The following is a 25678-nucleotide window of genomic DNA, read 5'->3' as shown; positions in this document are numbered from 1 at the left end:
AGCACCATTTTGGCCGAGGCCTTGTCTCTCTCACTTAGCGCTGTATTTCCGGCATTAGATCTGTGCTTGGCCTTTAACAGGAATAAAATAAGTTGGTTGAGTAAAGGAAGGAATGAGAAATGAAAAGGAAAAAAAAAAGGATATTAAGTCAACACACACACAAAAAAGGAAAAGTAGAAATGAAATGGATGGAGATGAGATATAAGGAACTAATATTTCCTTGGGAGCCCAAGTTCGAAGCTGTGTGCCTCCTTTGTGGCTCCCCTCTTTTTAAGGGAAGAACTTGTTTTTAAAGAGACCAAGTTACACTGAACATAATCAGTAACGCCACAGGAATGCCTGTGTAAATCCTTCCCCTCTGACATTCCCACCTCTATCCACAGGACTTTTTTCCTCCCTCAGTTCTCCGTGTATTCCTGGCTGGACCACCTTGTTCTGATCTTGTCTTTTCCCAGTCCCTTCAGGGGGCAGGTAGCAATTAATCTTAGTTTGCATGATGTCACCTTCCAGTTCGAAACACTCTTCAAGTGGCTCTCATTACTAAGAGTAAAGGTCAAACATTTCAGTTTAGCACACAAGACCAAGGAGCTGCACCGAGACAGGCTTCCCCATGTTATCTCCCATTCTCCCAACAGAAATCCATTCCTTAGTTCGGCCTCCTGAGCCACTTGAACTCACATCCTTCCCTCCCAATCCTACTCATACAACTCCTGCTTAAGGAGATTAAAATCTTCTCTTTCTCTTCTATGCAGCTCGTGACCAGTGATCACGGTCCACACAGAATCCTAAAGAATCTTCTTTACATCCTAAAATGCTTATCACCATTAGTATATACTATAGCTTTACCCGTTACTTTTAAATGATTATAATTTTCTCGTTTACACATCTTGGTTTTCTTGTCAGCTGAAAGTGTGTTTTACTTTACTTTTTTCCTACTTTCAGCTGGGACAGTGACCATATTATTGGAAATCATAGAGACTGAGTTTCCTCATCTGGAAAAGGTAGGTAATAATAGTAGTTTTGTAGATTTTCTTTAAAAGTTAAATAATGTAATAAGTTTAGCATGGTGTTTGGCTTATATAGAGTGTTATTATCTTAGTTTCTTGCAGAGGCAGCTTAGCAAATTAACTAATTTGACTTGTAGAAACCACATAAAACACAGCTGATCATGGCATGGATTTATAAACTGCAAGCACACCTCTCCAAAACATGCATATAGTAAACACTAATAAGTGAATCTCTTTTAATAAGGAATAACTTTTGATTTCTAATATCACCACTATATTTATTGACCTGATCCGGTGATTGTTAGCCTATTTTAGCGACAAAACCCTACTGAAAATCACATTGAAGCTCTTGACTCTTTTTTTCCCCTGTTGACTTTTTCCATAGAAAAAGACATGTTCATAAAAACATAATTTCAAATGATTTTATGGTCCCTCATAGACTATGCATGAACTTCTGGGGTCTATTGACTCCCTAGCAAGCCATGAAATCCAATGTCACTCTTCCCATTTCTGGCTCTTTAAAAATGCGGCATTGATAACCAAACACCTATCTGCAGCAGAACATATAAACTCACCTTGTATTTTTGTGAAGACAAAATTAAATGAGCTAAAAGAAAACTAAAATAATGAAGAAATAATAAATGTTTCTCTTAACACTTTTTGCAACAAGTGCACTATGATGCTCTAATATTGGCTTTAACAAACATGGCCCACTCACTGTGGGCTTGGTTTCTTTGTTATTGTTTTTTACATATGAAATAGAAAACTGCAAAACCCAAGGACAGCCCAAGTTTAACTTCAAATTTAAAATTTTAGTTCTCATAAACTTTTTTCCTTCCTTCCTTCCTTCCTTCCTTCCTTCCTTCCTTCCTTCCTTCCTTCCTTCCTTCCTTCCTTCCTTCCTTCTTTCACTTCTTCCTTTTTTTAAGTCCTTTCTTCCTTCCTTGAAGTAATTGAATGCTCATTCGGTGCTATGATGTTTGCTAAAAACTGGGCAGTCAATAATGAGCAACACAGTTTTTACCTTAACAGATTTTATAGTCTCTTGGAAAACACAATATTATTAAATACTCATATAAAAAAAATATGTACTCCCAATATAATATGTGCCAAAAAGACAATCAGTCATCAGAAACTATATGTATATAACTCTTATCTGCATATATATATATGAAGGAGATGATTTTGGCTAGACATCAAAGAAAACCTTTTAGAGAAAGACACATTTTAATGGGGATTTGAAGATTGAGTAGGAGTCAACTAGATCAAGTGTGTAGGGTGGGGGGCTGGGTGGTGGTATAGGGCGTCACCAAAGCAGGAAGAAATATTTCAGAAATTCAGAAAACAGCAGTATTGTTGGAAGGTGGGAGACTTATGAGAGGCATCGTAAGCCATGTATTTCTGTTAGAAATACTTTTGATTTCAAGTAATAGAAGATCCTATTAATAGTGGTTTTGTTTTTTTTTAAAAAAAATGTGGGTCCAGTAACCAAAATGTTATGGATAGGCAATTCCTGGCATTGTTTTATCCATTGCTTCCTCTGAAGACCCAGATTTATTCTGATTTGCCTCTGTCCATGATGAGTGGATTGCCATCTCATGGTCAAGATGACAGCTGAGCTCCAAGAACCACAGCCATATTCAAGGCAGAAAGAAGTGAAGGCAGTGTGGCAGCACTTGCTATATCTGTCGGTCTCATAAAAAAAGCAACAGTCTTCTCAGTTTTCTCAACGGATTCCCAATACAGAGGTGGGTAAGGGAGGACTCAGATAGAGACTGGTATGGGGCTAGGCAAACATAATGCCTGCCACTCATGTAAAAGGCATTATTCCTTATGGTAAGGAAACAAAAGGAGTGAAGCCATCAAGGGTTCTAATTTAAAAACATATAATCACTTAAAAACCTGTATCTCTCCGCTGACATGGGGCAAATTGATTGGAGGAGGCAAGAGATGATGTGAGGTGATAGAAAGTTATTGATCAAGGTGAGAGATGATTAAATTTGAGCTGAGGTGGTGGTGGAGAGGGAAGAGGTAGGCGGTTTAGGGTGGCTCTGATTATTCAGAGACTCTTTGTGTGTAGCAAATTCAATTATATATGTGAGCTTCCTTTAAAACTATAATTTTTATACTAAATTAGTACATGTTAAAGTCAGAATTTGACTAACTTGTTATTAACATGCATGTAGTCTTTGAACTTAAAATTCTACTCCATTAATGAAACTCTTGGAGATACACAACTGGTTGATTCATTTGGCAAGATAAAATTACTTTCTGATCATTTGTCCTCACAGAAGTCAAAGCTACACTTCTATTTAGTGATGCAGAAAAGCCAAAATACATCTCCAGGCCAACTGTATTTGCTTCTGCCAGCTTCATAAAATAATTGTGCTTTGCTATTTACATCAAGGAAAACCCAAATACAGTAGATAAGGGATTTCCTTAATGACATCAGGATAAATTTCAGTTTCCTTTAAGTAAGGCAAATAATTCTGCAGGATAAAAAAAAATAAAAGAGGGGACGATGGAATTAAACCCACATCCTAACATAAACCTCAAAGAAAAACATTTCTCAGGGTTTTCTGTAACTGCTATTCGAATTCACTCCTGAACTGAGACTTTTATTTTTTTAATTTCAACACTCACATTAACAGTTCAATAATAGACCCTTGATTAAAGAAAAAGTATCACAGAGAAAGGGTTGAAATAGGCTTAATTATAGAGGTGTGATTGCCATAGTGATAGACTCCCAGGCAATGATTTTGAAAATTTTTATAGGAAATGTTTAACGAGATGATTGCCTGACTATAAAATGTCTCAGTATAAGAAAATAGTCTTTGAAAGCAGCATTGGGCCCTGTTGCATTAATACCTTCATGAATAGCAACATTTCTTTTATAGTTTTAATAAATGCTAAAGTAGAAACTTTATTATAATGATTTTGGATCCAGAACTGTGAAAATAGCAGACAGAATATGAACACTTTACCAGATCAATCAATTTTTATTTAAAATTATACTTATTGTATATTATATCAAACTATGAAAATGTAACACTTCAAACTAGTGATTTCTATTCTATCAAAATTGCAGTACTTATTTGAGTTTTGAAGTAGATAGGATTAGCATTAGAGATGGCATGGTGTAGTAGCAAAAAAAAAAAAAAAGATAAAAAAGAAAAGAAATGCCTATGTTCTAGTTTTTTTAATCTATTCATTCAACTTGATAACATTTACACCTGGCCTAAAAGTACAAAACACTAAAATAAAAAGACTCCAGCTATTTCCAGATAGTCTTCTTAAGAGATGCCCAGGTGTGATGTGACCCAGGGCTCATCTGTAATGGTGAACATATAAGTTTGGGGGAACATAGAGGAGAACTCATCGCAGGTGGGTGGGGGCATAGAAAGGGGTTTAAGGAAAGATTCCAATTAGAGGCGACGCATATCCTAAGACTTGGAATCTTATTATGGAATTAAGCCAGTTCAAGGGGGAAAAGGACATTAGGAAGCAGGGCTCTTTTAGGAAACTCAAGGAAGCAATTTGATTTCGCCCAAGTGTAAAAGGTGTCAAGCAAGGAGAGAAATCAACACCGACCAATTCAAGTTGAGTTGAGTAGGAAGAAAGAAAATTCTGGAAGGGTATATAGAATGCCTTGTGAAGAGTCTTAGCTCCCTCATTAAGGAATGCGCATTTAATTCTGGGGACAATAAAGAACCCTTTGGAAAGTGCTATGGTCATTTTTAAATTTGAAATAATTCACTTAGTTGACTCTATGAAGGGTGGATGTAAAGAAGGGCATTGGGAGGGTAAACACAGTAGCCACTCAGTAACTTCAAATTAATTGATTCTTTTAGTTCCTGCACTAGCCTGAGCAGGCCTAAAAGTAAATTATGCTTGGATTCTAAGCAGGCAATAAGACACATTTCCAGTTTGGGGTATTGTTGATTCAGAATTACAAGAGGTGGTCCATGATTACTATGTCCTTCTACTCCCATACATACATGGAGGAAAAAGAGTTTGCCATAAACACAGTAGTTCCTCTGTCCTCTAGAGTTCCACTTAGAAATGAAATTATAGTGTGTGCTAGCCAAAATACCTCCCCCCCCCCCCGCAAAGATGTCCATGCCTTAATCTTTGGAAGCCATACACATGTCGTGTTATATGACAAAGACATATAATATTACAGATGAAACTCAGTTTCTAATAAGCTAACCTTATACAGTCATGTGCCATATAACAATATTTCAGTCAATGACAGACTGCATATACAACGGTGGTCTATAAGATTGTAGTGGAGCTGACCATTTCTATCACCTAAGGACATTGTGGTCATCATAACATCATAGTACAACATGTTACTCACGTGTTTGTGGTGATGCTGATGTAAACAAACCTACTGTGCCACCAGTCATATGAAAGTATAACACATGCGATTACCTACAGTACATAATACTAGATAATGATAAATGACTGGTTTGCATATATATGATACTATACTTTCTACTATCATTTCAGAGCATATTCTTTCTACTTATAAAAAGAGTTTGATGTCAAACAGTATGCTGTGCTACTCCAGCAGCAGCCTCATACATCTCATGGTTACTGTGTCTCTGATTGCATACTTTTCTTGATACTTTATTTAATCTCACTTTGTTTTATTCATCATGGTCCCTAAGGATCCAAAACCCACTGCTGATGTTGCCAGTAAAAGGCCCCGTGGAGTGAGTGACCTGGAAATGAAATTAAAAGTGATTAAGACTATGAAAGTGGAACATCAATGGTGACTATTGCTCACCAGTCAGGCACGTCTCCTTCCACCATAGCTACGATCTTGAAGAATAAGAACAAAATGACAGAAACTGTTCAAGGATCTGCTTCATTGAAGGCAACCAGACTAACAAACATTTGAGAATGAACTATATCAGGCATGGAGAAACTTCTAGTGACCTGAACTGAAGACCAGGAACTGAAGCATATGTCTCTTAGCACCAGGACGATCATGGGCCAAGCAAAAAGTTTGTTCTCAATATTGAGAGAAAAGGCTAGACTCAGCTACGGTGTTGAATTTACTGCTAGCTCTGGGTGATTTAAGCAATTATATAATGTGAAAGTGCGTGTTGTTTGACTTCTTACCTGCCTTAATCTAAGATAATACATTAGTATTGTCTTAAGCCAATAACTTTGTGATACTTTGGTATGGTAGCAATAAGAAAATTAATATAGAGTCCTTATTATTATAATATAATTTTCTAAAATAAAGCTACTGAGTAAAATATCTGAAAACTGAAAAATGAGGATGTTTCTCTAGCCTTGATAATTTCTAAAACCCCTTCATATTTTGAAATGCTATTTTCCCCATCAAAATATATACGCTTAAACTAAACTGACTCCCAAAACCATAACTTCGCTTATGATTCTCCTCTATCCTTTTACCCTCTCTAACAATTTATCTTTTTTATTCTCCCCATCGATTTGATTTTATCAGACTTATATATCTAGAAAAGGCATTTGGGGAGAAAAGTATGTTGATCCACAGTACACACCAACTCTTGACTATCAGCTTTAACTTTTCAGCAAACACACTTATTTATTGGCTACTTAGTCTCAGACCCATCTGTTAAAATAGGATAAATCCCTTATCATACCTACAAGTCCAGCTGCTGAAGTAACTACACAGAAATCCTTATAATCACTAAAGGCAAAAGTTACTCTGGGAAGAGATTTTTCTTTTAGTAACAAGCTCTTGACATGATCATTCCCACCATCCCGCAACAGTTTTTGGCTATATTCCCAAAGGAAATGGGCAATCAGAGAAGGATGGGAATGTATGTTTTCACAGGCTGCAGTTGGGAGGGTTTATGCATAGCTTATCAAAACATAATATGGGGTGATCTGCATGCCCTGGAAAGTCCAGAATGAAGGCATCACATTTTCCAGAAAGACTTTTGCAAAGGTGATTGATTTTGAATTTGCATAATTATAGTTTTAAAAGAGTAGATCTTCTATGTTCTCACACAAAAAAACACAAACAAACAAACAAACACCCACAAAATATCAATGATATGACATTCTTAGGGGCAAAAACAGAATATTGGGGACTAGCTATGGTTATGGGAAATATTAATCATGCTTTGTTAACCATGATTGCCTTGTTCTGGTTAAAGAAAGGACATTCTAACTTGGCTGGAAGATGTATCCCCCCTTTCCCCCCGACCCCCCCCTGCCCCCCCAACCTGGGAGTCAACCTAGGAATGCAATTCATTCTCATTCAAGACCTGCCTATTAGCATGGAAAGATTAAAACCTTGTTGCCCAAACAATGGAGTTCCACCGCAGCCTGCATAGCCTACTTCCCCATGCCCGTAATCCCTACTTCCCTTGTAATCCTTGTCCTACCCTATATAAGCAGCTGGTTCATGGAGAGCAGATTTTTGGGGATGACCTTCTACTCTCCCATACTGCCGGCAGCTTTGGAATAAACTTCTCTGCATAATTGACTCAAGTAGTGACAGGCAGCGCTGACCCATCGGTTGTCTTGTGACAACATGATGCATGTGTTACCTAACACTATGGTGGTGATCAATTTAGAGTAAATAAGTGCATCAAATCACCACATTGCCCACTTTAAACCTACACAATGTTTTATGTCAATTATATCTCAATAAAGTTGGACAAAATTTTTAAATTAAATTTTTTTCAATATTGTTATTGATTTTTTTTTCTTGTTAAACTTACTGGCTAGATCAGTCAACTGGTTTAAAAATTCTTTTTGGCCCTAACCGGTCTGGCTCAGTGGATAGAGCATTGGCCTACGTACTCAAGGGTCCCAGGTTCGATTCCAGTCAAGGGCATGTACCTTGGTTGCGGGCACATGCCCAGTGGGGAGTGTGCAGGAGGCAGCTGATCAATGTTTCTCTCTCATCAATGTTTCTAACTCTCAATGCCTATCCTTTCCTCTCTGTAAAAAAACCCAATAAAATATATATACATATATATATATATAAATAATTCTTTTTGCCTGAACTAAATATGAATGAGTAACTCAGACCCATTTCAGGTTCAACAAACATTTTAAACTGTTTTTCAAATATTGGGGATGGGAAAAATATTTTATTCAGTAATATTTTGCTTTATTTTAAACTCTTGTGTGTTGTAAGGGGAATTTACCACATATGTTTCTGACTCATTTACCATGAACCTATCAGGCTGTTTCTTATTGCCACTCTTGGTAGGAGAGATGTTTAAAAGATATTTTCAGAGACTTTGACAAATTTCTTTAAAAAAAAAAAAAACAGGAAAGCTCAGAAAACTCAGATATATTCATCCTATTGTGCACTAGTCTCTGGTGTGTCTGAGAAAAAAAGACAGTTTCTCCTGTCAGAAACAGGAAGAAAAAGAGCCAAAAAGAAAATGTTTCTAGCAACTCAGAAAAGGACTGTTTAGGATTAGGCACAAAGTGAAGAAAAAGAGAAACTGATAGAAGAGAAAAACAGAGGGAGAAAAAAAGAGGGAGGGATATTTTTGGAAAAGTTAAATAGTAGATGATTTCTTTGCAGTTCCTAAAGGACTCTTGGATACAGACCTTATGGGCACGTGTGCCCTACTAGCTAATCGCTGAGAGTGTCCTCTGACTCTTGATACATTTGGAATAGACAAACTTCACCTATGCTATAGTCACTTGTGATAAACTATTTTTAAATAAAGCAGTAAGCATCACTTGTTCTATTCCCATCCCTTATGCAATATGTTGATTTCTAGAAACTTTAAAAAAATCAATTATTGTCACATTTCTTCAATTTAAATTTTGTTTTACTCTAAACTTTTTGCATTACTTACCCTATTTTAGGAACAAGAAGTGCTAGTTAGAAAAGAAAAGGTACTACATTATTTAATATTTTATATAGGTTTTTTTATGTACAAAGTTTTATACAGGTGTGTGAGTATGTGTGTATAAAACTCTTGGCACTAAAACCACTTAGTTTCAGAACTTTATTCTTTCTATCATTAATATTGCAGCTATATAAATTGAGTTAAATATAAAAATACCATGCCTGAGTCATAAAAAATTTATAGAATTGTATAACTAAAATTATATTAGCCATTAAACAAATATGTATTGAACACACTCTGTGCACAATAACACAAAGTAGGCAATCATATTTTGTATATTGAGGTTATCACATTTAAAAAATTCCTCTGTTCTCTATGTGGAATCTAATGAACAAAATAAACCAATGAAAAAAACAGATCCAGAGACATAGAAGCAGACTGTGGAATCTCAGAGGGAAAAGGGGGTGGGGAGGGGGGCGGGGGAGAGATCAACCAAAGACCTTGTATGCATCTATGCATAACCCATGGACACAGACAATAGAGTGATGAAGGCCTGGGGAAGGGGCAGGCTAGAAGGGGTCAATGGAAGAAAAAGGGGGGCATATGTAATACTTTTAACAATAAAGATTTAAGAAAAAATAGAAGTTACTTGCTTAAGACTTCAAAAAAAATAAAATAAAAATTTCTCTGTTCTCTCACTTACTTTGGCAGGTTAATTTGGTTCAATTCCTAAGCCTCCTTACTATAAAACCTTTTCATGTAGAGTGAGCGGATCCTAATTTGGATGGGGTTGATAATAAAATCGTATTCTTTAATAACCTTTTTACTTGTTTTACTGGAATTTTTTGGAAAATTTAAAGGAATTGCATGTTTTTTGTGAGTTTTTGTTGTTGTTGTTTTGCTATTGCTTCTGAAGGTTGTTTCTTAGCAATATTACAAATCTTCTACCATCTGCTGACTCTTATTTTCACTACAAGCCCATGAGGGTAGAGCGATTCGGTTATTACTCGTCAAGTCTAACGCACAGTGATCATTCTTTCACAGTCTGTACATTTAAAGGGTGAAGTGAGAGTCTCTGTTCAACTTTTAAGTGTGCTTGATCTGATCTCACATTTAGCAACATTTCAAGCAAGGTGCTACCTAACTTTAGTGGTTACACATAAATGAAAAATGGGTCATTCACTTAAAAGCTGAAGCTATAGGCTCCTCATGCCCCGCACAGAATCACAATCCCTTTTCACATTTTAAGTAAAACATTTTTAGAAGCCATTTGATCGCCATTGTAACTGATGCTACAATGATTCTGCCCCTCAGCTCTTTCATCCTCAGATGCATATAAATATTTTCCTAAGCTGACCATTTTTTATTTCTCTTATTAAACCCAGTGTTTGTGAGCTGAGCGTGCTGTCTCTAGCTGCAAAAGACTACAGACCACAATGAATAGTACCCGGGCTTTTTGTTACAACGTGGAACCAGAGCATTTGTTGTTGCTGCATTATTGTATTTCTGAATAAAGTCCCTATTCCCACTGTAACCAAATTATATGAGCGTGTGTGTTGGATCTCATTCATTTGAATTGTGGTTAATGCAGTCCTCGGCTAAGACATTAGTGATGGCCTGCCCGGGACTGCTGAAGAGTAGGCTTTGTGATTTACCTGACTCAGTATGTTGTCAAGCACCTCCATTATTGGAATAAAATGAAAACTTTCAAGATCATGGTCATGCAATAGAGGAAACAATTGTGCCCCCGCACTAAAGGTCAAATGCTACAATAGTCGACAGTAATTCTATATCACATTTGGAAGCAATTCCTTCTGTTCACTCAGAGATAACTAGTGCACTACAATAGGCTGCCGCCTGGCTTTTCCCCACATTGAGCAGAATACGCTACTCATTGCAAAGAACACTGGCAGGAGTGGGCCGACGTGTCTGTGTCTATGGGAATTAACATGGGCTTGAAGACCATTAGGAGGATCGGTTTTTAGTATGAGGTTACATCGGGACATGTATTTAGGATATAGGACACTCGAGCAGAATATGTCTGAGGAGATGATTACCTTCCTCAGATTTTAGGGAGAAATCTAATAAAAGATTCTTTGACTCCAGTAGTCCCGCCAGCGCCATTCTGACCCAGGAACTGAGTTGCCTAGATGGGTTTGGCATCATGATGCAAAACAAACAAACAAAAATGATATAGTGAGCAAACATTACACATTTGCTTTCTGTGTACCAGAATGAATTGTACGCTTTGCATTGTTCACTTTGTATCTTACATTTAAACCTTGTTTGCAGATTTAAATCAATCGCTCTAGGAATAAAATAAAATCAAAAATTCATTTTATTTAAAACAATAAAATTCTTAACTTTCTTAACTTGCATTTTTGGTATTCATATTTTTTATATCATAAAATGCTCCCTTTCATGTCTGTTTAGAAACTGTCACATAATAATTCCATAACCACTGTCCACTTAGCATGAGGAAAGGATAGCAATATAATAAAAAATAAGGTGTATTAATTGAACAGTACTTTTATTTTTCTACAGTCATCATTTTTTTTTACATATTCTATTTTATCAATCTTCTCTAAAAAATTGCATTGTGGGAAGATTTCTTTTAAAACATAATTTTGGCCTTTCTGACCTTTAATAAAGCAAAGGGAATCATCTAGAAGTGACAGGTTATTTTACCGTTGACATCATTGAGTTTCTTAGTTAAAAAATCCCTGTTAAATGTTAAGCATTTAGGCTCAGAATGTGATTCTTGTCACTGTATGGTGTCAACTTTCATGCAAACAAGCTAAAATAAACATGAATGATATAAAGCTTATAACTGGGAAATCGGCAGCGTCTGGGGAATGTAAAAGACAAGAAGTTGAGTATCCACAGCCAAGAGAATTCAAGAAATGAAAATTCCAGGCTAATCACTCCAGACATCGTTGCTTGACTTGTTTGAAACATATGTTTTAAATGATGGAATAGATAGATTTAAAAATAGTAGGAAGTTGAACTACAACCCAATCCCACCATAGATTGAGAAATGAGGTCACATTATTCAAAGGGCAAAACAAAACCTGCTTTTTTCATCTTTACCTTTGTCTTTCTGAAATGAAATGACACCATTGTATCTAATGCAACAAAAAGGAAGGACATTGCATTCTTTTACAATAAAAAGAATATTGTGTCTGTTTTGTATGCGATGTGAAAGCAAAAAACCTTACTGACTTTTTAAGGCTGTTTTACAGGATAAAAACCATCAGAGAATTTTCCTGTCTATATCTTAAATGCTTAGATTTTGCTGCAGATCTTTAGATTTAAGAAGTGCTGAATAATGGCTATTATCAAGAAGACAAGTAATAGCAAGTGTTGGCGAGGTTGTGGAGAAAAAGGAACCCTCCTTCAATGCTGGTGGGAAAGTAAACCGGCACAGCCACTATGGAAAACGGTATGGAGGTTCCTCAAAAAATTAAGAATTGAGTTATCATATGGCCCTCCTCTGGGTATCTACCTGGAATACTCAAAAACATTTATTCACAAAGACATATGCCCCCCTATGTTCATTGCAGCATTATTCACAGTGGCCAAAACAACCAATGTGTCCTTCATTAGAGGATTCGATAAAGATGTGTTACAGACATACTATGGAATACTACTCAGCCATAAGGAAAGATGAAACACTGTCATTTGTGACAACATGGATGGACCTTGATAATATTACGCTAAGCAAAATAAGTCAGTCAGAAAAAGCCAAGAAGAACCATATGATTCCACTCACGTGTGGGCTCTAAAACTGAAAGCAACAAATGAACAAACAAAACAAGGAAACAAAAACTCCTAGACACAGAAAACAGTAGGGTAGTTACCAGAGGGAAAGGGGGTAGGAGGGTAGGAAAAGGTAAAGGGAATCCAATATGTGGTGGTGAAAGAACATAAGACTTTGGGTTGTGGGCACACAATGCAATATACATACATCAGGGGTCCTCAAACTTTTTAAACAGGGGGCCAGTTCACTGTCCCTCAGACCGTTGGAGGGCCGGACTATAGTTTAAAAAAAACTATGAACAGATTCCTATGCACACAGCGGCGGCAAAAACACCCAGTGGGCCGGATGTTTTCGGCGGGCTGCATGTGGCCCGCGGGCAGTAGTTTGAGGACCCCTGAACAGATGATGCATCATAGAATTGTACACTTGAAACCTATGTTATTGTATTAACCAATGCCAACCCAATACATTTAACAAAGATAATTAAATAATTACTAAATTATTTAATTCAAAAATAATTAAATAAGTAAAAAAAAAACAGCCGAGAGACATTCATGTGCCAAAAGCTGTGTTATATTAACGTCCAAAGAAGGTACAGTGGGGTAAGACTTAAAATTTAAGTGTTAAAACTATTCTTTCCACATGTCCTTCTCTTCTGTCACTGACACCTAAGTAGATGTGTGCCCTCACCCTCTAGAAGTTATGGTCGTTTCCTTGTGTATATTTCTACATCCAATTCCCCTTCATTTCTTCTCAGCTGCAGCCGAATATGCCACCCAGACAAGGCAGGAGAGGTTCGCCTTCCAAAGTCATGAACACGGAAGTGGGTATTTGGAGGTAGAGGTTGTGCCATAAGCCAGCATGTCACTCGGGCATCGATATTTCCAAACTTCTGACATGTTTCCTTTTGAACTTCTCTTGTACAAATGCAGGCAGGCCAGAAAAACAGAATATTCTCTTTAGGAATATCATTATAGCATTTAGCTTCATCCCTGCTCTTCCACTGCGCCTGCCCTAACTTTTTTAGTTAGGAAGATGGAAGCTTTTAAGTAAAGCTTCAATACTCAGGGACACAGGCTCAGAGGATTCTTCTTTGACTTTGTAGCTTCTCAGCTGGAGCTGGTATTAGGTGTCCCTGCCTACTGCCGGCCTTGGAAGATCTGTCATTCAGTCCTCACCGCCTGGATGAAACACCCCTGCCTGTCCCTTTGAAAGCCTCGTTGCTTTATGTTCTCAACATTTAGACTGGCGTCTCGCACATTGATATCGACATGGAGTTCACGCTCTGGAAGCCGTATCTTCCAAAGGATTTCTCACTAACATGAAGGTCCAAAGCAACGAGCCATATGAAAAACGGCTCTTTTCCTTTATAGATATCCCTTTAAAAAGTCTCTCATATGTAAATATAACTTCCCTAACAAAACTTTTTTGGGGAACCATCTGGGACAATATGGAAATGTTCGTATGGAATCATTTCTTGGTTCCCTTCCCTTTTCTCAGATATCGTTGGCATCCACATCCAAGGTAAGCCGGGGAGGTGTTTGCCTCCTACCTCCATCTGTACTTTCTTAATTCGGGTTATTAAATACTTGACAACTACAAAGCTTTTGAAAACTATAATGAAGACACGGATGTATTGCAAAGGTTATTTTGCATACTTCTAAGAATATTTTTAATGACAAGATCGTTTTAGGCACCCAATGTATACTTTAGGGGAGAGGTTTCAAATTCAAAATTCTTGATGAGATGTCCAGAGGTTATGCAAAGCAAAAATAAGAATAACCCAAGTGGGTTTCTTCTCCCCCCAGTTTGGGGCAAAGATGACAGAGAGATCAGGTCTTCAACTTTCAGAGAACAGGAATATTCTAGTTTGCTTAATTTTTGCTACTATGTTCTTTAAGTCAGGTTTGAAGAGGTAAATGCACTACCTGGGTAGGTTAGTGGTCATTCAGCCCCCATGACCTGACTCATTCCATGTGTACATGTTGACATTCACCATCCCAATAGCCGTCACTCTCCCGTGAAAGGGCAGTGAGATATGAAGCTAACGTCTTCCTGGTAGTTTCCAGAAGAAGCATCTTCTCCTCTTCCTCTAGTACAGTGGTTCTCAACCTTGGCTGCACATTAGAATCACCTGGGAATCTTTATAAAATCCTGATTTCTGGGCCTCATCCTCCAGAAATTCTGTTTCTTTGTTATGGGGTGGGGCCACAACATTAGAAACAAAGAAACAGAATTTCCAGAGGATGAGGCCCAGAAATCAGGATTTTAAAAAGATTCCCAGGTGATTCTAATGTGCAGCCAAGATTGAGAACCACTGCTCTAGTATAATACTTAATATGTGTTAAGTGCCACTGAGGAGCAGATCCAGGTTTTATGAGTTCTAAAGCTATGCCATTGGTGGTGATCTCCTTGAGAAAAAATATTGCAAAAATACTGCAAAGTTAATAATTAATGTTACTTTTTATTTTGCATAGAAAGAAATCACAATGAATTAGACATTTTGAAGTCACAAACACCACACAATTTAGAAAAAAAATAGCATACATTGTTATTAATTAACGGCCTGTCATATTTCCATAATACTCCTTCCCTTTTTATTTTGGCTACATTTTTTCCCCCAGTATCCCTTCATAGAATAATGTGCTATCATTTTCGTTAGAGAGAATAAAAAATAATTCTGTTTTTCTTCTAGCATGGTTAACTGAAATTTGTTGGTAATGTTTTTACATCACTGATCATTTAGAAAACGTTCTTTTAGGTTCAAAGTCATAGTAAAATTATATAAATCCTTAGGAGAAAACCTGTATCAATGTTATCTCATATATGAGCTAAAAGATGTGGAAGAATTTTCCACTGATGAGCTGCTGGCTCATCCATTACCCAGTTCCTTCTATCGTAGGGCACTTCCATTTTGAAATCCACTTCCTCTTTGGGCGATGGCACAGGGTAAACTGGGCAGCTCTTCACATGAGTATTCCTGGCAGCCATTCATACACCAAGAGGATTAGAAGTATCTTCCCTAGAACTTAGTGTGAAATTAATATTCTTCGCTGGATCTCAGGTCAATTGCAGCCTCTAGATCAGCAGTTCTCAACCTGTGGGTCGTGACCCCTTTGGGGGTCAAAGGACCCTTTCACAGGGGTCGCCTAAGACCATTGGAAAACACATATATAATTACATATCGTTTTTGTGATTAATCACTATGCTTTAATTATGTTCAATTTGTAACAATGAAAATACATCCTGCATATTTACATTACGATTCGTAACAGTAGCAAAATGACAGTTATGAAGTAGCAACGAAAATAATTTTATGGTTGGGGTCACCACAACATGAGGAACTGTATTAAAGGGTCGAGGCATTAGGAAGGTTGAGAACCACTGCTCTAGATAAACCAGTTATACTTATCAATGCAAAATCCTGTCAGCCATGCTAATGCCACCCAATACTAGGAGGAGAAAAGGGGGCATGGGAGTGGAAAGGGACACTGCTCTTAACTGATTGCAGTTAAAATATCTCACTTTTGCAAACTTTACAAAAACTCATGACTGATAAGCATTGTTTACTTGCTTTCCTAAGATGAGCTCACACAAGTGAAGCATGCTGAAGCCTTATTACATTGACGCAAAATCCATATCTGGAGCCAAATACTATTAAGATATTCACGAGAAAAAAATGGAAAAATTTACTGAGATATAACTCACATACCATAATATTTAGCATCCTAAAGTATACAATTCAACAAGCTTTATACTAGCCAAGTATAATTCCAAGGTTGTGCATTGCCACTTTCTAATTCCAGAACATTTTCATCACTCGAAAAAGAAGCCTTGTGCTTGTTAGCTGTCATTCATTTCTCTCTTCCCCCAGTTTCTATCAAACAGCACTCGTCAGGGTTCTGCGGGGAAACAGAACAATATACAGAGAGATTTACTATGAGAGATTGGCTCACACCGTTTTGGAGACAGAAGTCCCACAATCTGCCATCTGCAAGCTGGAGGCCTGGGAAAGCGGGTGGTGAAATTCCAGGTCAAACCTGAATGCCAGAGACTCGGAAGCGGATGACGTGAGCTCCAGTCTGAATGTAAAGGCCCGAGAGCCAGGAGCACCAATGTCCAAGGGCAGGAGGCTCAGCCCATCTGCGTTCCCCGATGACCTAATAAATTCATAATGCTTTACCCCTTCCGGCCTCGTGCGTTCCTCCTTTGGCGACCCTAACATTTGGTGCCGAAACCCAGGAGGGTTCCACAGGAAGGGGAGCTGGCTTTGGTCACCCTGAGTTTGCTCCTCGGAGAGCAGGAGGCAGTGGCAGCTTGGCCTGGGCTTACCTCTGAATCCTACTTGGGTGACATGATCGCCAGCCTTCATTATGCCTCCTTCTCTTTCGGGCCCGCCAGAACCAGCCGAAGAGGGATCCAGACTGGGGGCCTCCCCTTCCCATTGCTGACCCCACACTCAACACCGGCTCGTTTCATTTCATTAAGTCATAACTGGATCACCCCTCTAGATTTCTGATCTGCCATTTCAGACAAAAGACCTAGCACCAGGCCAGAAATCCTCTCCAGTTCAGCCTCGGCCCAGGACCAGGTGCCACAGTCTTCCTCGTCGCAGGGGACACCCACCGCATGGATTAGACTGGCCTCCTCTCCCTGGAGCCCGACTAGATGGCAGGGACGCCCTCTAACCTCGCTTCCTGGGTCTCCCTTTGTTGCTTACTTCCTCTTTCTAATTTACACCAGGGGGAATTATTTTTCTGTTCCCGCCAAAACGCACTCCTCTGGGATGTCTCCTTCGTCCTTTCCATGGAGGTCCAGCCAAAGCACTTATCCACAATATAAATGAGACAATGATCCACACTGGCCCAAGAATGGAACTTCCAATTTTAATATTCTCCGGGACTTAAACCATTTCGGTCACCGCCATGGGAAATGGCCAGAGATTCCCTGTGTCCAGGCCTTCTTTCTTCTCTGCAGTCCCCCTCTCTCTGTCAGGATTGCACCACTTACCAAATTCTTCTTCATTCCAACCCTTTCTCCTGCGGCTACCAGTGGTCGGCAAACTCATTAGTCAACAGAGCCAAATATCAACAGAACAACGACTGACATTTCTTTTGAGAGCCACATTTTTTAAACTTAAACTATATAGGTAGGTACATTGTTATTCACTTAATTAGGGCACTCCTAAGGCTTAGGAAGAGCCACACTCAAAGAGCCAAAGAGCCGCATGTGGCTCGCGAGCTGCAGTTTGTCGACCACGGGTACCCTAACCGAGATGGAAGCCTCAGCTCAAGCTCTGCTTTTCTGCTATTCGGGACCCCAACAGATTGGCTATTGGCCACTCACATTGGAGGTGACCTTCTTAACTCCGTCTAACAACTCAGATGCTAATGTCTTTCCAGAAAAGCTTCACATACACACTCAGAAATAATGATAACCAGCTATTTGGGCCTCCCTTAGCCCAGTCAAATGGACACATACAATTCACCATCACAACCACCAAATCTACCTTCTGGACATTTTATATGTCATTAACTAGGCATTTCAATTATCTCACGTACTAACTAGAAAAACAAAACAAAGAACAAAAACAAACACAAGATTCTGGTTTTGTTAAAGAAAAAGTTCAAGGAACCTGTATTTAATCAAAACATACAAAACAATCTCCAGAGTCCGTCTGGCAACAAATTTAGGATTTGCAGAGCTGAAATGTTGATTTGCTTAGCTATAAATATTACCTTGATGAAAGACAGTCCGAAGTCTGTCTTCTACCACTTTATGTCTGATAAGAAAGTTACTATGGCATGTGTTTTCTCAGAAACCCATTAGATCTAACCTTTCTGGAAACATCCAGAAAGACATAATTATTCAACATGAAAAGAGCGATTCAGATTTCACAAAGAAAATGCCTACAAAATAAGGGTACAGAAGATGAGAGAGAGAAGCAGCAACAAGAATGAAAATTGTACTCAAATCTGAGAACTAATCCAGCAGTCTTATGAAAAACAAACAAACAAAAAACACACCTCTTTTTGATGTCAACAAAAATTCTCAAGTTTTGGCACAGAGCCCATCCTTGTCATATGTTAGCTAAGAGGAAAAAAAATTCTTTTCCAGGCATCTGCCTTCCTTTTTCTCCATTTTCATGGCAAGCTGTTTCAAGGTGCTTCACATAAACCTTCTCAAAACCAATGTGTTCTAAAAGCCACAAGTGTGGTGGCTGATGAAAGTGTCACAAGAGATTTTTTTGCGACTCTTCTTTAATAGGGATCTTGAAAAGCCAGATGATTGGGAAACGGCATGATTCATCCTCTGCAAATGCTAACGTGTATATTCAACTGTCACCTACTGAATTCCGTAGAAGTACCTACTCAAAAGCTTCCAAAATATGCAAGTGCCATTCTGAGGAAAGAGTGAAAAAAAGAAAAGAAAAGAAAAACTGAGTCATGAGAAATCTCATGCTGAACTTTCTTTCATTTATGGAAATTGAGTGTTTAACTGTTACAAATAGTCACATTTCTATTCACGTTATGTGAAAACTCATACATTCAGTCCTCAGCTATACACAACTCCCTAGAAATGAGTTATTCTGAACAGCTGAGTGCTCCAGATGGCTTGAGGTTAACTCACTAAATTCTAGATGTAGTGTAACAAATATCTCCCCAAAAGACCAGGTTTTATCTATCTAAAATTTTTTCAGGGCTTCCATAGACTTTTGTTTCCCCTTAAAAATCCATGTGTTGAAACCTAAACCCGACGTAATGGGTTTTTAGAATATCAAACAATGTGAGATTCCAAAAAAGGCAGAAAATTAAGTGGAAGCTGCACTGACATTCTCCCAGGACCAAACTGGAATTACAACTCACACATCGAAAAATCATCATGAATAACCAACTGAATACTAGCTGGAGAGAACACTGGTAACCAAGGATGCAAAAAGGAGGTCATACCAAGACTGGTAGGAGGTGCAGAGGTTCGAGGGGGCTGGCCGGGATCCCACAGGCAGCAGCTGAAGGTCCAGAGAAGCATCTCACTGTGGTGGGTTCCCCCTGAGCATTCTGGGGTCTACACCCCAAACGGGGCTCCCCACCCCAGAGAACCAGCACTGGAAAGGTGCTGTGAAAAGCAGCAGGGAGAGACAGCTGTAAATGCAGACACTCTCTTAAAGGGCCAACACACACAATTTCAGGTGCGGCCGCTCACCTTGGGCAGAGTGGAATAGAGCCGTGCAAGGAGAATTCAGGGTTGGTGGCTCTGGGGAGGGAGAATGAGGGGATCCCTGCCTGGATCCCTGCACGGAGTCACTCCCCACCCCACACCCCCTCCCACTGCAGAGGATTCTATATCAGAAAGACCTTTGCTATCCGACAGCTTTAGCCTGGGGGGGGGAAGTAATTGTCCCACCTGTTGGAAACCCTCTGGGTCCCACCCTGCGGTCCACAGCCTGAGGCTCATGAAGTGACTGAGACTAACAATCAGGCTGCGGCAGAGGCAGACCTCGGGGTGTTTTGAGTCTTTTGCTGGAGCTGCTTCTGGACCCAGAGCTAGGAAAAGCAGGCCTTGGTGTGCAACTTGGTTCTTTCCACAGGCATCCAGACCCAGCAGAGGAGCCACAGCTGCGGGCGGCTAATAGCTCCAAACAGGGTACTCAGGGCCAGTTACAAAGAGCATCTGACTTTGGCCTGCACCAGAGACCCTTCGGACAGGCCCACATCCAATAAAGCCAGTGGTCAGCTTCGGAAAACAACAGGGCCGGATCCAAGAAGCTTCACAAGCACTCTCCCCACAGGGAGGTATTGGCAGGCTCCAAACTCAGCCAGGTGAGTTCCAATGCATGTGGTAAGCACCTGGACAGCAGCCTTCAGGCGCTTTCGGGGTTGAGCCTCACTGGTAGCAAGCCTGAGGGGCAAGCCCATGCACAAAGGAGCCCATAGCACGCAAGACTCAATTACAACGGGAAGGCCTACACAATGATTGAAAGGGGCACTACTAGAGAAAGCAGGCCTGGTGATGAGGAAGGCTGTGCCGCTGGGTCCCACAGGTCACCTCCTACAGAAGGCCACCCTACCAAGACTGGAAGTTCCAGCACATCTAGCTAAGATAGAAACAAACCCAAGGAGGCAGCCAAAATGGGAAAACAGAGAGGCAAGCCCCAAATGAAAGAACAGGAGAGGTCTCCAGGAGAACAGCGAAAGGAAATGGAGAAAAGCACTTAATCACAGATCGAGTTCAGAGTAATGATTATAAGGATGCTCAACAGCATGGGAAAAGGTATATAAACTATATAGGTCTCTGTGGATTTATTAAATTTTTTTTTTCAGATCGTATAGCAACTGAATAAATAATAGAATGTCTTGCTACTATTCAGAGCTGGAATATTATCAACTTATAATAATGTATTCTTCTAGGTCTAGCATTTTTTTATAAATTAAAAATTTCTGTTAATAGGTGTAATGAAATCTACATTATGCTTTGTTTGCAGAAAGGTTTTATTACTTGAAATTATCTTTGCTTACCTTCCTGAATTAATAAAATGTCATCACACTCTTACAGGCCACATTTGTTATGAAAATATGGTTGCTAGGATACCTTCATTATTTCATCATCATGTTATACCAGTCTATCAATTAATAAAGAACCATTCAAGTTAATTCTCAGTCATATTTATATGCATTCTTAGCATATGATTTTCCTTATCTCCAAGTAACATTTCTCCCTTTAGCATTCACCTTTTACTCCAAAAAATATTAAACATGAGGTTATCACATCAGTTTACAAATTACAGCAATGATGCATGTCTTCTACTTAACCTATTACCTTTCCATCATGGTGAAAGTCCTTACTGCAAATATCCCCGCACAGAGTAAATTATTTTTTCTACTTCTCAAATGTATTTCCAAGAAAATTGATGCCTGGGAAAAAATACATCTATCAAATTGATATATTTAGTCCTTTCCCATTCTTTCTAAGAAAAAATGTGGAGCTAGAAATACCTTTGAAAATCGCTCTTGCATCTTTACATATTTATAACTATTGCCAGGTTACTGCTTCACATTTCAGGGTTAGATTTACAGAGGTGCCTGATATGGGCTCTTATAAATACATATTTTATGAGTATTATGTTGTGGTTAAAAATAACCACATGCTGTCTTGTTATCACTTGTCAGGGCATTATAAAAAAAATGAAAATAAAAATCTTTGATATGATAAATTTATCTCATTTATAAGTTCAATTAAGTACTTACTAATTCCAGGTTTTGCTACCTAAATAAAACAAGTTATAGTATTTTTTTCAAAAACCAGGAATGCAACTTATTCTGAAAATTGTCTGTAAAAAAAGTATTAACTCTAATTATAGACAATATGTAAATATAGAAATGTTCTCAATACTCACTTAGTTTTGATATCTTATTTAAAAATCTGAGTTTAAAAAGTATGGTTAACCCCACTATACATGAAAATTGAGTAATATTTTATTAAGTCATTTGCAAAGTATCATTTAACAAATTCAATAGTTAAGGATAGAATTCATATTTACTAATGTTTACAATAGTCCATATTTGCATTTTAAAAGTTCTATTCAAATTGTATACCTAGTAGAATGCAAGAAAGTGTGGGGGAGAAAGGACACTAAATTCAAGGGGTTAATATCTCAACTTTTAAAAATACGTTGAAGCAGTTCAACATATTTTTATATTTACTTGCAAATGGTTAATGATGATTGGGTCAAAACCCAGATTGTATAGATATAATCTTTCAAAAAATTTGCCTATGCCAAAGACTTCACAGCTGTTTTCAATTCACTAAAGTACATGTGTGGTCATCTTTTCAGATCAAAGAAAAATATTTTTTTCTCTTTTTAAATTTCCATGTGGCCCTGGCCTGTGTTCCTTAATGGTTAGAGCATTGGCCCATGCACCAAAGGGTCATGGGTTCAATTCCTGATCAAGGGCACATACCTGGGTTGCAGGTTCCATCCCTCATCTTGGTTGGTCTGGGTGAGTGTGGGAGGCAACCAATTGATCTCTCTCTCTCTCTCTCTTTTCTTTCCTCCTTCCTTCCCACTCTCTCTAAAAAGTAATGGAAAAAATATCCTTGGGTGAGGAATAACAAAAAAATAAATAAATGAATTCCATGTGTGGTTTAGCAAATCATATAGTTAATGTAAGAACATATTTATATAAAATAATCTTTGTGTTGTTTTTTTTAAATCAATTTTGATGTCCTGTGAACTGGGTTAAAACAGTCTTCTAATGAAATGTAGGAAATTTACTAATGTATTTGGTGTTTTATAAATGCCTCCCAAGTGTTACTTATATGTATTTTGAGCATAAGACAATCATTTTTTTTTAACTTTGAGAATCAGAAATTAATGGTGAAGGCCTGGGCAGGGGGTGGGAATGGGCTAGAAGGGGTCAATGGGGAAGAAAGAGGGACATATATAATACTTTCAACAATAAAGATTTTAAAAAATAAAAATAAATAAAACAACATAACAAACTAAAGCCCAGGATTATTGTCCTTTTGATGGAGTCATTTGATTTAGAATTCTTTATGTTTCATATTGGTATCAGTTTCTTCTTCATCAGAGATTGCTTGATTTTTCCTTAGTACTTCATTTCTCAGACAAAGTATCTCTCTGATTCATCTTTATCTACATTTTTTTTTATGTTTGCTACATTTTAATTAGTTTTCATTTGGGTGAGTGCTTGATATATGGTACAATCATTTCATCTTACTTCATATTTCATTATGAGTATTTCTCAAGTGTTACCTCCAGTTTATCTCTTTATGTCTCCGAGAGAATAAGCTAAAAAAATAATTAAAAAGGAAAGCCACAGCTTTTTTTATCCACTCATATACTGATGGGCACTTGGGCTGCTTCTAGATCTTAGTAAAAAAGCTGTGGTACATTTATACCATGGAATACTATGCAGCTATAAAAAAGAAGGCTCTCTTACCTTTTGCGACAGCATGAATGGCCCTGGGGATTATTATGCTAAGTGAAGTAATCCAGACAAAGACAAATATCATACGATCTCACTTATACATGGGATCAAATAGACAAAGTAAACCGATGAACAAAATAGGTCCAGAGGCATGGATGCATAGAACAAACTGCCAGATTTCAGATAGAGATGGGTAGAGATTAACCAAAGCACTTATATGCATTTATGCATGGCCCATGGACACAGAATATAGTGTAGTGAAGGCCTGGGGTGGGACAGGGGTTGGGTGTAGAGGGGAAAGAGGTCAGAAGAAGATATTCACCAATGATACATCAAATAATAGGGTTAATATCCAAAATTTATGAAGAGCGCATACAACTCAGCACCCAAAACACAAACAAACAATCCAATTAAAATACGGGCAGAGGACTTGAATAGACACATCTCCAAAGAGGACATATAGATGGTCAATAGACATATGAAAAGATGTTTAACATCACTAAAATAATCAGAGAAATGCAAATTAAAACCACAATGAGAACCATCTCACACCTGTCAGATTGGCTATCAGCAACAAATCAACAATCAAGTTTTGGTGAGTTTGTGGGTAAAATAGAGAACCCTCGTGCCCTGTTCATGGTTTGCAAATTGATACACTATGGAAAACATCATGGAGCTTCCTCAAAAAACTAAAAATGGAACTGCCTTATGACCAACAATTCTGATTCTGGGTATGTATCTGAAGAAAACCAAAATACCAAATTTCAAAGACTATATACACCCCTATGTTTATTGCAATGTCATTTACGATAGCCAAGATAAAGAAGCAACCCATCTTCTCATCAATAGATAAGTGGTACATGCATACACTGGAATGTCATCCAACCATAAAAAAAGAATGAAATCTTAGGAAATATATAATCAATAATATTGTCCTAACTCTGTATGGTGCCAGGTGGGTACTGAAAATATCAGGGGGAGCACTTTGTAAAGTATATGCTTGTGTAACCACTATGCTTATACACCTTAAACCAGGGGGTGGTGGTGGTGGGGGGGGGGACCTTTTTTCTGCCAAGGGCTATTTGGATATTTATAACATCATTTGCCGGTCATACAAAATTATCAACTTAAAAACTAGCCTGCTATATTTGGTCTAACATTTAATTAACTCACCTCGAATGCCTTGGCAGGGCTAGACCCACTGATTTCACGGGCCTTACACAGTCCGTGGGACAGAGGTTCCGCAAACCTACCTTCAACCAAAACAAAATCATATTGATAGTACACTGTGATTGAAAACTAAAAATTAAAAAAAATGCAAAATAGTAAAATCTTACCTTTTGCGACAACGTGGATGGAGTTAGAGGGTATTATACTAGGTAAAATAAGTCAGACCGAGAATAATAAATGCCATATGATTTCACTTACAGAGGAGCTCTAAAGACCAAAATAAATGAGCAAGCTAAACAGAAACAGACTCAGAGATGTAGAGGACCAGTTGGGAGTTGCCAGTACGGAGAGGCCTGGGGGCTGGGGGCGGGGGGGGGGGGGTAAAGGGATTAAGAAGTGCAAATCGGGAGCTTCAAAACGGTGCTGGGGGTTTGAAGCCCAGCACAGGGGAACGAGCCAACAACGCTGTTCTCACCCAGGATCGCGCCAGTGTGACCCAGGGGACCACTTTGAAAATTATAGAACCGTGACCTGAAATTAATATAAAATCAAGAACAAGAAAGTGGGGGGGGGGGGGGAGAAAATGTCAGGGAACATTTTTTATTTATCTGCGTGTTATTTTTTTCTTGGTTTACAATTTTGCATCCATTCTACCAGTAAAATATTTGAGAGGCATCCTCCTCAAAATGGTGGACTTGGCACAGAGAATCAATATGTTTAAACAAGGTAACGCACTTCTTCCTGTAGATTCCCTCTGAAATATGCACAGTGCAGTGAGGAACAACCTTCTCCGTGCTGGACTTCAAAAAACAAAAACAAAAAAGACAACAAGCAAACATGGAGGATAGCAGCCACGTCTGAATATTCTGCTTAGAGATTCAGTCTTCAAAGTCACCCTGTTGAATACTAATACTTAAGCTCTAATAAAAGCTGTCTCCACAAGGTCTCAAGATTCCCCTTGCTGGT

This window comes from Myotis daubentonii, chromosome 17 (genome assembly GCF_963259705.1).
Source record: "Myotis daubentonii chromosome 17, mMyoDau2.1, whole genome shotgun sequence".
Classification (NCBI taxonomy): Eukaryota; Metazoa; Chordata; class Mammalia; order Chiroptera; family Vespertilionidae; genus Myotis; species Myotis daubentonii.
Note: the sequence above shows the minus strand (reverse complement) of the source record.